This window comes from Salmo trutta, chromosome 15 (genome assembly GCF_901001165.1).
Source record: "Salmo trutta chromosome 15, fSalTru1.1, whole genome shotgun sequence".
Taxonomy (NCBI): Eukaryota; Metazoa; Chordata; class Actinopteri; order Salmoniformes; family Salmonidae; genus Salmo; species Salmo trutta.
This window is the reverse complement of record NC_042971.1, coordinates 10,605,335-10,620,925: the sequence shown is the minus strand read 5'-3', so window position 1 is coordinate 10,620,925 and position 15,591 is coordinate 10,605,335. Positions and strand designations below refer to the sequence as shown.

The following is a 15,591-nucleotide window of genomic DNA, read 5'->3' as shown; positions in this document are numbered from 1 at the left end:
ATTTATGCCGACATAAAATTCAATGAAATTCAACGTTGAGTTTGCAGGCTAATATTCAGGGAAACTGAACCATCTATAAATGGCTGTGGATTATGTTTTTGGACAGAAATGATGATTAAACTCGTAAAATTACTGTAAGTTGTTTGCAATCAATATCTTAGAAAAATAGCCTGAGGATATATTAAATTCCATTGACAGTTGAGGGGGAGTAAAGAGAGCGACCATGGTGAATAGACCGGGACTTCATGATTGTGGTGCAAGAACGCAGCATGAATCACAAACACACTGAGACTTTACAAGGAGTCGTGCGCTTGGTCAATAGCCCTGTGGGCTACTCACGACAGTCCCATTAAAACAATACAGTATGGTGGAAAGACTGAAAGACTATATGCTTTATGCACTCATTACGGTTTTTTAGGACACGTGTCCACAAATGTGACAGGGAGTGAGCCATTGAACTATTGAGTTCCTCCGTATGACAATAACCAGCACCACAGAACACACCGTCCAAGTCTAGTAGACTGATCAGCGCATTCGTATTCATTTGAGACACTCAGAACGGTGTCGGTCACAAGAAAAAAAAATTAGCATAACATTACAAAGTGTTTGTCCCAGAAAGTTATATAAAAACAGGACTTGTTTATAAATAAAAGTATAAACAAGAGTAATTCTTACCTTGTAGAAAGGTGTGCTTTGTTTCACAGCATCGTTATGTCTCAGAAGAAGTTTAGTCCCATCGGAAGCACGCGGTCCTGTCTTGAATGTGAATTTTTTTTTTTACAAGTGAGGAAATATAAGCATATAATACGCTTTAAAGTATTAAAGTAATATGTATTTACGACCGACTCCGATAAATGGGCTTCTAGACAAGGTTGGAGAACAGTATATTGATTTGGGCTTCCCTAACGAACAAACGAACGAGAGCCAAGCTTGAACCTATTCTACACCGCGCGCCTGCATAGAGCTAAAGCAGTTTGGAATCTACCATCCGCGGTGGGGAGGGTCGATCTATAACTAACCTCTATAGCTCATAGATGCATTGACATCAATCTCAAATTGGGATGTGTCTCTTAAATAGCCTGCTATTGGTTTTGTAAAAGTAAAACTGACTTTTGCCATGCTGACTATTGGCATACTCAAACATTTCAATATCCTTCCTTCTTATCCAGGACATTATAATCTAGACCAGTATTTCCCAAACCTCTCCACAGCTACCCCAAGCCATTTGATCTATTCCAATAGGCCCAATAGCGCACTTGAATCAACTAGTCAACTAATCATCAAGCCGATTACTTAAAACAAGTGTGCTATTAGGCCTACACTGTACTGTAATTGATCAAAAAAGTGGAATAATGAGCTGGGGTGAAGGACCAGATACCAGGCAAATATCTAGAAAAAGATTGCGTTTTTTTGTGTTGACTTCCAGTGAATGACACCTAACAATCACTAAGCAAATTATTTAATGATATTATTCTGTAGGCATATTAAATAAAAGCAAATGTATAACTGATGCCACTGGCGTAAATCACTTTCTCTGGACCCCCGCAAGGTTGGAGTTCGCCCCCTCCACTCCTAAAGAAAATACATTCGAATGTGTCAGACAGAGTCACTCACAAAGTAAAGACTAGTACAGATTGCTGTCCATGGTGCTGAAATTGCGACATGTCTATGCAACTGCATGCCTGTCGAATACATGATGGGCTTCTATGGTTCGAGGGCATGTATAGCTTTGCTTTAGTTAATGGATAAATGTTTATTGGTAGGCCTATTTGGTCGTCACATTTAACGACTTTATAGGCTTACACGGTGTCGCAATGCTGCCATTTTTAGACTGCTGGCAATAATGTAATTAGCCTACTTGTTCAGTAATTAAAGTAGGAAATTCAAACATTGCAGATTGTAAAATACATTTTCGATGCAACAGCATGCTAATCAACTACCAATAGATTTAGAATATACGAGTGTTCTGTATAGGCTACCTGAACCAAAATGACATGAGCTGTCCTTGCGCTCTCTCCTAGTCTATTAATTCCAAATAATACAGTCAGTCCACCCTCAAAACACTAGCTTACTAGGGATTGTTTCATTATGCAGTGTACTATCTATAGCTATTTACCGTATTTAGCTGATATATACACTTTCTATAAAATAAAAATGACACATCAAATAGCCTAACAAATAGCCTATAGATAGTATGGCGAATGAATTACAGTATTTGTGAGGAGGAAAGGGGCTACCCAGTTGGCAACGAGCATTCTGTGGGCAGGCAGCTCTCCAAAGTGATAGCATGCGGTGCAGACAGACATTGCTATCCATCCGTTCCTGCAACCTCTGCTGCATACAGGTAGGTATGCCTTATGATTGATTCTGCCTGCTCTGGACTCCAGAGAAATGACATGATATCCCTACTTGATATTGGCTACTAACATGAATGAATTTCAGCAAAAAAATGTAGGTGTAAAACATAGTTTATTTATTTATATTAAATTTTGAATATGCATTGCCGTTTATGGCTGTAGTGACAGGCTACTTTTGCGCAGACATTGTGCGTGCGCGGGGGTTGCAAGCTTTGAACCATTGCTTTTTGGGGGTCGTGGGTCAAAAAGTTTGAGAACCACTGAGCTAGCGAAAAGATTGCTGATTTTCTGTACAGCTATTTAATCGGGGGCAGTGCAAACATCAAATTGTAGCGAGAGAGGATTGCCATAAATAAATATGCAGCTCCAAAAATAGTTTGGTGATCAAGAATATTAACTCTTTACTTTGCAAGCTTACCAGCAATTGGGCATCAAGCAACAATTACTAGCATAGATCTACTGGTATTTTGGTATGTCAAAATTCAAAATTGCTTGAAATTGATCATTTAGTATACTTCTGAAGCTTTCATTTGGAATGTATTGTTAAAATGAATTATTACACAATCAAAATATGTTGTAGGAATATTAAAAGGGCTATCTGGTAACTTCAATAAATAGACAAATATGTATAGGTTGTTTTTTACTTGACTTGAGACTTGAAAAAACGTTTTACTCGACTCGACTTGCTCTTAGAATGCACAACTTGGACTTGACTCGAGACTCGGACCTTATAACTTGAGACTTTCTTGTGACTCGAATAATAGTGACTTGATCCCAGCTGAGCAAATGGATTGCAATGCTCAAGGTCAATTCAAACTTGAGAGACCCCCCTGGTCTCCTGAAGTCTTCCTTTTTTGTATGCAAATGTTTTCACCACTGCCTGTAGGTCCAGGTTGCGGGCCCGACTATACTATACTGAGCATTGCCAACCCAGACAGTTTCCCTGAGACATTGTGCATTACAGCCTACAGTATGCCCATTGCGTTGCACTCAATGGTAACGTAGTCTTGAATGATGGCAAAACATACCAGCGATAAGGGAGTGTTGATATTACAATGACACAATTTAAACGGTTCACAGGTGTGAACGAAATAGGAAACCGCTTTTATGTTCAAGCCCCCAAGAACTGTTGTCCGCTAAAGATGATCATGTGTTTGCATCTGACAGTTTATTGGCTGTCCAGAATCCAGACGACATGTCCCCAGAGCTTCCTATAGCCTACAGTTAATACATTTCCGTAATGTGTTGAGGCGGGCAATTAACAACAACGAGAGGCACAATTAAAGATGTTGCAGAACTTCTGTAGCCTATTTGAAGCACAACTCCCTGTAGTTTCCCTGACGTTGCTATGGCAATCAAGTTGTTTTTACCTTCTCCCTGACTGTCGCTTCCGCGGAGGGATCGTTTTCTAAACTAAAACATAAAGAACTACCAAGGAAGGATTAGGCTCTCGGTCTGATATGCGCTTTTGAACACATGACTAAGCTCCACTCCTTGCATAGGCGCCATCGTAGCCTTGACCAGGTCATTTTTTTCACCGATCTCCCCTTATGCTTTCAATCAGTACATTTTTTTTTTCAAGGCCAGAGGCACATTTTAAGTCACAAGTCCAAGAAACAAACACGTAGCTTCCTAGTACATATGGAAATGAGAAATATTTAGAAATTATTTTTTTACTGTCAAAATGATTTAGCCTATAATTTTGTACATATTATTTAATTGACAGAGCCTTATGTTCTTTACTGGCAACTGTCTGTTCTAATCAAAACATAATCAACACAATCAGGCTCGAAGCAGAAGTGCTATTTTCACAGGGCTATTTTTAGAACAGAGCAGAAACCTCACCTTAATCTGTCAAATTAGGTCCCACATAAAAACAAAAACCTCAGTTTCTCTGGAGGACTGTATTGCTAAAACTGCCTGTCTCAACCTTGATAATGACAGATTGTGTTCGTTTGGACTTGCCAGAGAAATGTGCCATGGCCATACATAGCTAATACAAAATAGTATGGAAAGGAAAGGGAAAGGGGGATACCTAGTCACATGTACAACTGAATGCATTGAACTGAAATGTGTCTTCCAGGGACACACAGTGGCGATATATGTGAAAACAAATACATCACAGGTTTAATAAATGCATTATATGGAACAAAGGCATTACAGAGATATTGATTTAAATGATTCATAAAGAGAGGGGAGGGGAGGGAGATCCTCTAGCTCTACTGCAGGGTCATAAATAATGTCTATTCTCCTTCCCTACTGATCAATATTCTCTTCAATTTTGGACAAAAATGCACAATTAATATGTCCACCATAAGGATCCCTGTCAGTTTGTCCATGAAGTATTGCAGTTTAAGTCCCTCCTTCTTCTCCACTATCCGGGATTGCACTACTGTTTACAGAGGAATATTAAATGACAAAGATAAACTTGTATCACTTATAATTACTGAAAGATTAAGACAAATACTAACTTATTAAAAGTAATGTGCCAATAATAGATGTCCTTGAAGAGTGGATAAACGGTGGGATTAATGGACAGGCATAGATATATTTGAATTGTCATTGGCCTAACCAAAAATCCAATCATTAATGAAAGTGTAATAGGCCCCCAAATAATTGCTTTTTAATGCTCACTCGGTAATCAGGGTTGAATGGAAAGCTCTTAGTTTGCCTCTCATGGTGTATTCTTTGACCGATTGTTTGTGGTGCAGACAACAAATTACTGATATCTCATAAGCAATCCATGCCTTTACGGCTAATTGGCCACACATACAAATGCACAGTCATTTCACCCTCCAATTAAAAATGTGACAATGAAAATATCAAGATTCTATATTTGCTTTTGTTTTCAATTAAGCTTACATCACACAGGGTCAAGGAAGATGATGTCTGCCATGTGGCATTTTTAATAAGCATGTTAGGAGCAAATCCGTGTCTTGCCAGGGCGTTATTCAAATTCCTGCTGCAGTGTCAGGGAATAGCAGTTGGGGCTTAAGAACATCAGGACTGCAAATGTCTCCATGGACAATCGTCATGAGGATAGACCTGATCACTCCTGTCCGGTGACCTGAGGCGCAGTAATGTAGATAAAAGGCAAGACTGGCCTGATAAATAGGAGTGACAGAGAGCGATATGAGGGCTACAGGCTCTGGGTAGAAGAGTTACGGTGCAAATCACTTCAAACAGCTGTTTTGATTTCCTGCTCACCTTCATCTCCTTTTCGCAGTTCAACCTGTTTTATTGTAGGTCTGCTGGACATATTTTTCAAGAAAATGTGACATTTGAATCTCAAATTCTCACAGATTTTGTGCTCTATTTTGGGCTGGCACCAAGGAGGCTCCAGTGTCAATGCACCTTATTTTGCCATTTCATCATGTAAAAACTGACGCACTGGCATTTTTCACCCCTTACACCAGGTTCGGCAATTTACCTGTCTAACATTAGCTCGCTTGCGCTGAGGTGGGAGGGGTATAAATATGAGGTGTGTCTTTAATAAGGATCAGACCTTTTTTTTAAATTTCCGCAGAGACAGCAGGGGTTAAAACTATAAAAATTAATTTTATCAAACACAACTATGCTACATTTTATCTCCGGGACCCTCAGGATGACAAATCAGAGCAAGATTACTGAATGTAAGTACATTATTTACCTACAGAGGTGAATGTATCAAACCAGTTGCCATGATAAAAGGGTTTTGTTGTTGTGCACTCTCCTCAAACAATAGCAATTTAATTGTAATAGCTACTTTAAATTGGACACTGCAGTTAGATTAACAAGAATTTAAGCTTTCTGCCCATATAAGACATGTCTATGTCCCGGAAAGTTGGCTGTTGTTTACAACATCATTCTAGTCACACTAGCGCACGTTAGCAACAACCATCCGGTTTAGGGACACCGATCCCATAGAGGTTAAAAACGTGTGCCAATATGCACATTTCAGTCAGTGCAACTAAAGATATTTAAGACAGACCAAAAGCTGGATTTATTGGTAAAGCAATTGGTTATGGCATTGATTTTACCAGCGAAGGTGCACGCAGTAGCCTTATGTAGGCCTACATCACCAATATTTCATAAACATTTCAGGAGCCACAAAACAGTCAACAGACATTCCCCTTTTTTGAAATGTATATTGGACATTATTTTTGTCCAACTTCTGTGAAAAGTTTGGACTCTCTAAACGCACCTTAGTTTGTAATTTCATCATGTAAAAACAGGCGCACTAGCATTTTCCAGCCCTAATACCAGGTTCGGCAATTTACCTGACTAACATCAACTCGCTTGCACTGAGGTGGGAGGGGAGGGGTGGCAATATTTAAAGTGTGTCCTTAAAAACAAGCGCAAAAGTGACAATTTCTTGCAGCGCTAATGGGTAGTTTTAAGACCCACAAAAAGCACATCTTAGCGGTAACACAGTTGATAATGGCATGGATTTTGAGAGTGGAGGCGCAGCCTATCCAGCCGTGACGCACATCGCCCTTGGAAGGAGAGATGTGTCTTTTGTGCTGAAAAATCTCGTATTTAGAAACATCAAAAAAACGTTTGGTTTCCCCCCGTTTCATTTAATTTGATTCAAAACCAAGCATAGCATACCCTCTTCTTAATCACGGCCATTAGCCAAAAGTAGCCTATGAATAAAGTGGTTTTAAATGGTCTACTGAGAGTGCTTTGAAATATTTTGGAGGTTTTTGCCATCATGCTTTTTCATTATTCACAATTCAGAAAACCCTCTATTGATGTCTTAACTAATTTGATCTCAAATATGATCTTCTGAACATCTCTAAATTGTTTACCCATTAAGCCAACTGAGGGGAGCGTTTACAGTATTCTAACAAGTGTAGTCTCCTTGGATTTAAGCAGCATGTCTTTGGTCAAGTTCATTTCCCTACCCATCACAGGCATCCTATCAGTGGAGAGGGAGTTAGCCAGCAGTGCAGCGCTCTGTCCCTGGAGGCCACATGTTTTTAGTTGTGCCTTTGCCCCCCTCAGCCACAATCAAAGTACTTGCCAGATCACACCGATTTATGTATGACGAGCAATGCCTTCAGAGTTCATTATCGAAACTCAGGCTTGGTATTCATTTTTTTCATTTCAGTTTGATGTTGATTGTCTTTTTGCCAGCCTAGTCACTAAAGGAATAGCTTTGAACAGAAATTCTAATTTGAGATCAAAACCAACCAAATCAAGCAGCATTTTACAGTATTTTCATGGCAGTAACTGATAAGCAGCCATTGTTGTTCTGAAAACTTCATGTAAAAAAACCTAGTATAACAAATTCAGAAAAGAAGCCATTTCTTGTTCGTCAGAAGTTGGACTGTATCCAAAGATGTCAATACATGGCACTGGGTTACATTTGGACATGCAGGGCATGTAATCAATAAACCATTATTTCAAATCATATATTTTAAGAAAAATGTATTGCATGAGAGCAGATGCTGCATTGGGAAAATTTGAACAAGGTATTTCTGACTTTGTCAAGCCATTCAGTCTCACTGAGCAATGACACTTTTTTTGTACTCTAGGGGAATACCACCACAGTCATCTGATGTAAAGTGGTTCTACATGAAGACCTCCACATCTCTTTCTCCTAAAGCACTGGTTTGGACTTTTTTTCATTCCTTTCATTTTTAAGGTTATCAAGATCCAGAAGTACAGTTGGTCTATAGCAATCTCTACAAGAGCAACCTAAGATGGAGACACTATTTGTCTTTGTGTATATAGTAATCTCAGAATGATGTTAGAATGGTGGTTTGTAAATATACTTGACAAGACCTTGGCACTCTGTTTCTTTTTACAGAAATGTAATGTCATTTTTTCTGATCTCTCAGATCTCCTCAAATCATGAATGATGAGTGCTATTTTGACTTTTCACCACTTCCCGTGTAGTTAGGGATGGTCCCATTGTGTGCATCAGTAAAACCCATCTGTGTTGAGTCTCCACAACCCGTCTCCTGGCCTGGTCCTAAAACCATGTTTGCTTGTCTCGCGCTCTGTTTGGCTATGAGCCCGGTGAGGAATCACTCGCCAGTGGAGAGGTCGGACTCCTGCAGATCCATTCATGCATCACTGACGGCCTGGGCTCTAAGTAACTGGACAGCCTCCTCCATTGTGTGCACATAATAACCCATGTAGCACACCTCCAGTCCTCAGGGGTCAATGCCTCTGCTGCTCCTCGTTGTTAGCTTTCAATCATCACCTGATTAAGGTCTGGACAAACTGGAGAATTGACCCTGTTTAACTTGAATCAATTAAGTGCAAAGGCAAGACAAAAACATGTGGCCTCGAGGGACAGAGCGCTGCCCTGTTGGCTAACTCCCTCCCCACTGATAGGATGCCTGTGACAGTAGGGAAATGAGCTTGACCAAAGATGCTATTTAAATCCCAATAGGCTTCACTTGTTAGAATACTGTAAACGCTCCCCTCAGTTGGCTTACAGTCGCTCCCTTCAGCGGTGTTAGATTGGGGTAATGGGTAAACAATTGTTCAGAAGATCATCATTGAGATTAGATTACTTAAGGCATCAATAGTGTTTTGCCTTAACAGTCGGGGCCAAAACGCTGAATGCAACGTGTTGATATGGTTTCCTCATCCTCAAACTTTAGAGCTAAATCAAGACAGAGGGTTCAAGTCCATGGATTTATCATGCCTTTGACTGTTTGAATTACTGCTGGTGGCTAGATAGTGTATTAAAGTACTAGCATCTTTAAGATTATCCATTCCTCCTCTCCTCCCCTCAATCGACCTGCTCTGGGTCAGGGGGCTGTCGGTTTACAGCAGGACAGAGTTGGCCTGAGGCTGATCCTCCTGGGAGCAGAGCTTAGTTTAGCCCTTATGTCAAGACCCCCTCAGGCGGAAACGAGAGAAGGAGGTCCCCCGACTCACCCATCTGTCCAATCAGCAGCCTAATAAGCTTCTCACTGAGCCTATCGGAACCACAGGAGAGATGGGCAGAGTTTAAACTGTACTGTTCACGAGTCAGATGCTAAAAGCTCCTTTTTTTAAGGGCTTCGGTTTGAGGGAGGGTAGAGGCCTGCCACCCTGAAGTGAAATAAAAGAGGGAGAAGTTGAACAGAACATTGCTGCCACCTGTCTCTCTCTATGTTCTCAAATAGCAGTCATACACCTACAGTTAGAGTTAAAGCTTACACCCTATGATAAAGCCTGTGGGACCAACTATGTATCAAATCTAGGTCTTCTGCATGACTCGAGAGTCAAGACTACATTGTACCCTTGATCTAAAGCCTAGGCATTAGCTCTGGGAACTCATCTGAGTCTTCAGGTCTCAGGCAAGGTTACTCATCACTCGAGTGTAATTCACAAAACCACATCTACGACACCTCCTCCCAGCATCCCTATGACTCGTAGGCAGTTGAGACACGGAAACAAGGTGAGATAATATAAAATAATGCTGGACGTCGTGGGCAGACGGGCAGACTGGGGCTCCCCACTTGGCAGTCAGAGTGCATGTTAGCTGAAGCGGAAAGGCTAGCTGCTCCCAGAGCTGGTGCTGCAGGAGAGATATTAGTATCCAGATACAGACTTAATCCACTCACTGCAGACATGTAAATGGCTGGCCTACATTGGGGATGCTGGACTTCTCTGGGTTACGTAAATCACACAGACAGATGGTGCCGTCGGTGGACAGAGGGAATGTGAACTGAACCGCTAAGAAAATTCTGCTCTAGACACACATACACTGCATCATAACAATCAACACCAATGATTATATTATAGATGCACACAGACATACCCCCCCAAACACAAACACACAGACACAGACAGACAGTAAACAGAGATATACATATGGATGGACGGATTGATGGACAGACAGACAAAAGCATAAGACAAATAAATATCAGAATTGCATGGTGAAAATTAATCCTTGGAACTTGCAAACAAAAAAAAGCACATACACGGAATTCCAAAGACCGAACTCCCTCCTGAGTCTTTCCTTAATCATATATACTGTATACACATGCACATGCACACATACTGCATGCATGAACACATCCAAGGCATTCCAAAGAGAAACTTAATGTAAAATATACTGTACAGTACATATGTATGTACATGCGTACACACTCACCCAGATACATGCAAGCACACACACGCATGTAAGCGAACACACACTCACAATTTCTGATACCAAAGTTGGGCTGTTGTTGTCTGATGCAGCTGGGATGCAGCCCTATGTATGTCTCTGAGTACAGGGACCCTAAAGCCTTTTTTATCAGAAAGACAAATAAAGTAGGTGGAGAGTGAGAAGGGGAAAATAGGTTCTCATTCAAGTAGTGTTCAGCTTTATTTATTCTGTTAGACTTCCTGCTGTTGATTTAACGATGGAATATCTTTCATTTATTTCCATTTGAAGATATGCATTCAGCTTGTGCTCAACCATTTCAAACCACTATCAAGACTTCAAGCTTCAAAGCTTCTTTCAATCTTCTTTCGAGTTTTGAAGTATCTTTTTCACATGAAAGTGAATATGGGAGCCTAGCATAATATGGGAGCCTAGAATAATAGAGCCTAGCAATGCATGATGAACACCAGCAATCCTCTACATCCACATATGCCAGACAAAGCAAAAATACATGTTGTTTTCCAGACGCTTACAAAAGCCTGACTCAAAAAAGAATATTGTTTATCTTAAACTGTTGAAGCATCTTTGTCGCAACTTAATATGTTAGCTCAGTGTGATCCATATAACCAGTATAAGCCTTTTGAGGATGAGAGTATGGATACGGAATGGCTTTGTGGGTCTGCATCTATAATAAAGCAAGTTGGAGGGTGGGAGTGAGTGAGCGAGAGAGAGGGACAGAGAGAGCGAGAGAGAGAGCAAGCAAGAGAGAGAGAGCGAGAGATAGAGAGGTCAAATAAAAATCTGAGCTAATCTAAATGTAATGTGCATAATTTTATAAATCTGACTTACGGTGTGTGTAGCTGGTTCATGGCTTTAAATAGTTCACTAAAAACTGTCTGCTGATATTGCAAATCCACATTTCAGTACCATGGTCAGTTCCAGCAATGAATGAGTAAACTCAGCACCATGGACAGCACAATACAAAACAGTGTATATACATTAGACCAGGGCTCTCCAACCCTGTTCTTGGAGAGCTACCACCCTGTAGGTTTTCCCTCCAACCCTATTCTAGCAGCTGATTCTAATAATTAGCTGGTTGATAAGTTGAATCAGGTTACTTTCAACTGGGGTTGGAACAAACACCTACAAGAGGGCAGCTCATCAGGAACAGGGTTGGAGAGACCTGCACTACAAACCTAAAGACAATTTCTGGATAGAATTAACTCCTTTATTCAGATAAAATCTACACTATAACTAGAATATGGGTAGAAATACATTATTGGTTGCTAAATTGTCAACTGTCAATACATTGCTTTCATTCTAAGGACCCTTTTAAAACATATTGAAATATGAATTGTACAGCAGAGTACACACTGCAGTCCTTATCACTATTCATTTTACCATGTGAGATGTGTCGAGTCACCCATTACAAAGAAAGACAAAAGGGCAAGCCTATACAGTATAACAGATGTCTATGATATTCTCTGTCAGTTACCACATGTATCTCTTGAATAAATCATTGTGTTTGAGTCCATTTTCTCCCCTAAATGAATAATCGCCTAAAATATCAATCCATGTTGGTTTTGAATGAGGGACCGGTGTTGTGGGGTCCTAATGAGCACTGATTCTCATTATTTTAATGTAAAAAGTCTGACCACCCCAGTTAATGCTGGTCTAAAATATCTGCAGTAAAGATAAGTATTATCCTCTCCCACTGACTGACACCCATGAATAAGCAATTGACCTGCACATCATAGTGTTCACATAGCAATTTGAAAGGATGAAAATAAGTTAAAAAACGTTTTAAAGCAAAGCATGCCTTGATTAGAAATAGCAGCGGCAGAGAAGTTGAGCTGACAAAGAACATAAAAGATGATCAAGACGTACAGGAAGTGGGTTCGTTTAATCAAAGTCAGTCAGTTGAACGGTCAAAAAGGGACGTTGGTTTATGGTTCTGTGTGGATGTTAATCTTAGGACAGCCAGTGAACACAACTTCTCACAGTTTCCATCATAATCTACAGGGATTAATAAGGATTTGACAATGTAAAAATAGTCTTAAGCGTTATGTCACTATAGATAACAGCATTACACATGTTAGAGACAGACTCAAACTTGATGTCTGGTGCGTGTCCTGAACGGTTTACTACAGCACATTCTCTAGAGGTCAGATTTTGTCCACATTTTCTATGAGTAGAGAGAGACAATTTGGAGTTGTTTTTTGTTTGATTGTTCACTACAGACTTCATACCACACAAATAGCCTGTTCACATTCAAGTCTTAAAATCAAGGCTATTCGGTTGGACTAACAATCCTTTGATGTATCAGGTGTGACATTTACAATTACAATTACCCTCCCTCCAGCTTCTTGCTCCTCACAGCTGCAATAGGCTATTATCGAACAAAGATTTGAAGATGTGATTAACTTTATCCTTCATCCCTCAAAGTTTCAAATCCTTGCTAATTCTTCCTCTCTCCACCCAGTCTGTGTCTCAGACAGCCGATAGCTTAGAATGGGTGGACGGTATTGAATTCCCATGGAAAGGTTTCATACTGGGTTGTGCTCAAAGGAACGTGTCAATAGACCATGTCCCAGTATTCAGCATTCTGCCCCGAGCTTTAAAACACAACAGAAGCAATGTTACTATACTATAGGTCACAACTGAGTGACATAAACCATAATAATACCCGTTCAACCTGTTAAAGGATGAATTGACTCAAATATTGAATTTTGTTTACGAAACAGATGTAATATCGCCAGTGGATAGGGATTCTTCCATGTGCAGTGCATTGCAGTCTCAGTCATAGCCTATTGGTAAAAATCCAATCCAAAATTCAGCACGTGTCTGTTGCTGTTAAGTACTTCTATTCATGAACGGACAAAGATTTTTTTTTCATATATCTTTTTCAAGTAGTTGCAGTCAGGGGAAATGGATTATTTGTAGTTGATTGTCCTTGTATCAATACAGTAATTAAACAGTGGATTGATAGGAAATGATCACTCGTTTTAAAGCTGACTGCACAACAAAGTGTTTCCCAACCCTGGTCCTCAGGTACCCCCAACAGCACAACAGTTTATTGTAACCCTGGACAAGCACACCTGATTCAACTTGTCAACCTATCATCAAGCCCTCAATGAGCTGAATGAGGTGTGTTTGTCCAGGGTTACAACAACATTTTTACTGTTGGGCATACTCAATGGACCAGGGTTGGAAAACACTGATCTAACACAGGGGTAGGCAACCCTGGTCCTGGAGTGCCACAGGCAGGAAGACCAGGTGTGTTAAACTGATCTGATCTAATCAATTAGCTCAGTTGGTCAGGTGTAGTGCCTAATTGGAACAAAATCCAGGAACAGGGTTGCCTACCCCGATCTAATACTTCGGAAATATACCGACTCACCTAGTATATCCTATTTTTCTGAAGACGTAATGTCTTCATCTTTGCACCAATATAACTTATTCTGCTCACCCATCTGTTGAAACATTCCTGATAATGACAGTCATGGCAGGCTCTCAATACAGGTCATAAACTCTCCATTAACACATTCAGCTATAGTGTTTGTGATACAGAGGGAGAACAGTTGGGGTTGCTTCTCTCATCTCTCTTTTCATACTGAAAGCCCTGTGACATAACTGGTGTGTTATCACACACTCATGGGTGTTCTCCATGTGTCAGAGTTCGAAGGCTGCTAGACCATCTGCTTGAGGTTACAGTAGCCGTTGCTACTGGCATAAACATGAGGAAGTAATACATATTGCCTGAATAACCTCTATATGCTCATAAGAAGAATATTTAAATAGATTTTATAAGTACTGTACTTAACTTTCAGTAAACTAAACATTCATGCTAAATATTCACAGTTTGTCAACTATAAAGTGAAAGGAAGGCCATTGATGGAATTTGTTATTTGTTAGAAAGATATGGTGCAGAAGTCTGTGACACTGGAAGGCATCATTAATTCAGTGAAGCAACACATATGGCAGCAACGCTATGACAGTTGCTATTTATCACCCAGTGGCACACACACACACACACACACACACACACACACACACACACAAAATGATAGAGCAACATGAAACATGTTCTGTATTCCTCCTTTTTTTTGTGTTGTCCAAAATTACCTCTGTCTTTACCTTTTATACTTGCAAAAGTGGGGCATATTAAATTTATACATATTTCCTGAAATTGTACTTTGACAGCTTTGTGGAGACAATAGCTTCCTTAAAAGTAAAAATGTCCATTGCTGAACTTAAGTTGTTCTGTCTTCTGATTTGTATCCTCAACAATGCTCAGATATGATTCATCACAGCATCCTATTCTCATACTCACTAAGCTGTGCACTCCCTCTGCAGTCTGCACAACAGAAATCGTTTAGTTCAATAGAGGGATCAGACAGCACTTTGTCATTTCACCTCCTTCTTTGCCTTTATGGTATGAATTCTCTTGAAGGATAGACAATGCCTTTTATTGAAAAAGGTGCTTAAGCAATGTCCAGACATATGTGTGAATGTATGTGTACGTGCACACGTAAATGAACATGCACCACACATTATCTTTTCATAATACTATTACATCTACCCAGGGGCGCAACTTTCACTGGGGACGGGGGGACATGTTTTACGAGGAAACAATGTGCTGTAGGACCACGCGGACGCCTCCGAGAAGTCGGACAGGCTATTTGGAGTGTTTATCCGACTGGATAAAATAAAAATGTTAATTATGCGCCCCCCCCCCCCACTTCTAAAACCAAAGTTGCGACCCTGCATCTACCATTACACTATTAAAGATTAACTATAGAAGAACTATAAGATGTTATTATTATAACACCCTCCAAGGTCAGACAGCACAGGGCTTCTTCTTTAACTTTTTTGTTTCTTCAAGAAAAGCACATCAAGGAGCGAGGGAAGGCGGATGAAAAATAGAGAGCAGGTGTAGCAATAGCTCTGAAGTGCTGCTGCTCGTGGAATCAAGGGCAGATTCACAAACATCAGAGGAGGCTCTCAGAGCAGTGATAGCTGGAGCTGCTCTCCTGAGGAAGGTAAGGAGAGGTTTTCTAAAGGAGACCTGGCTGGCAGTATTCTGCTCCTCAGCCTACATATAGGAATGTACTTCACATGTCTAAGGAGTTATTACTAGGCCTTGTTATTACTTGT

General features: G+C 40.3%; 1 protein-coding gene across 1 annotated transcript in view; it reads right to left on the bottom strand.

The window, feature by feature from the left end:
• The window catches only part of LOC115149625 (teneurin-2-like), a 125,818-nt gene extending 124,796 nt beyond the window's left edge, over positions 1–1,022 (bottom strand). Inside the window, exon 1 of the mRNA XM_029692576.1 lies at positions 676–1,022. The gene's annotated coding sequence lies outside the window, so the exon portion shown is untranslated. The remainder of the gene's footprint in view (positions 1–675) is intronic.
• Between the last annotated feature and the right edge of the window lie 14,569 nt (positions 1,023–15,591).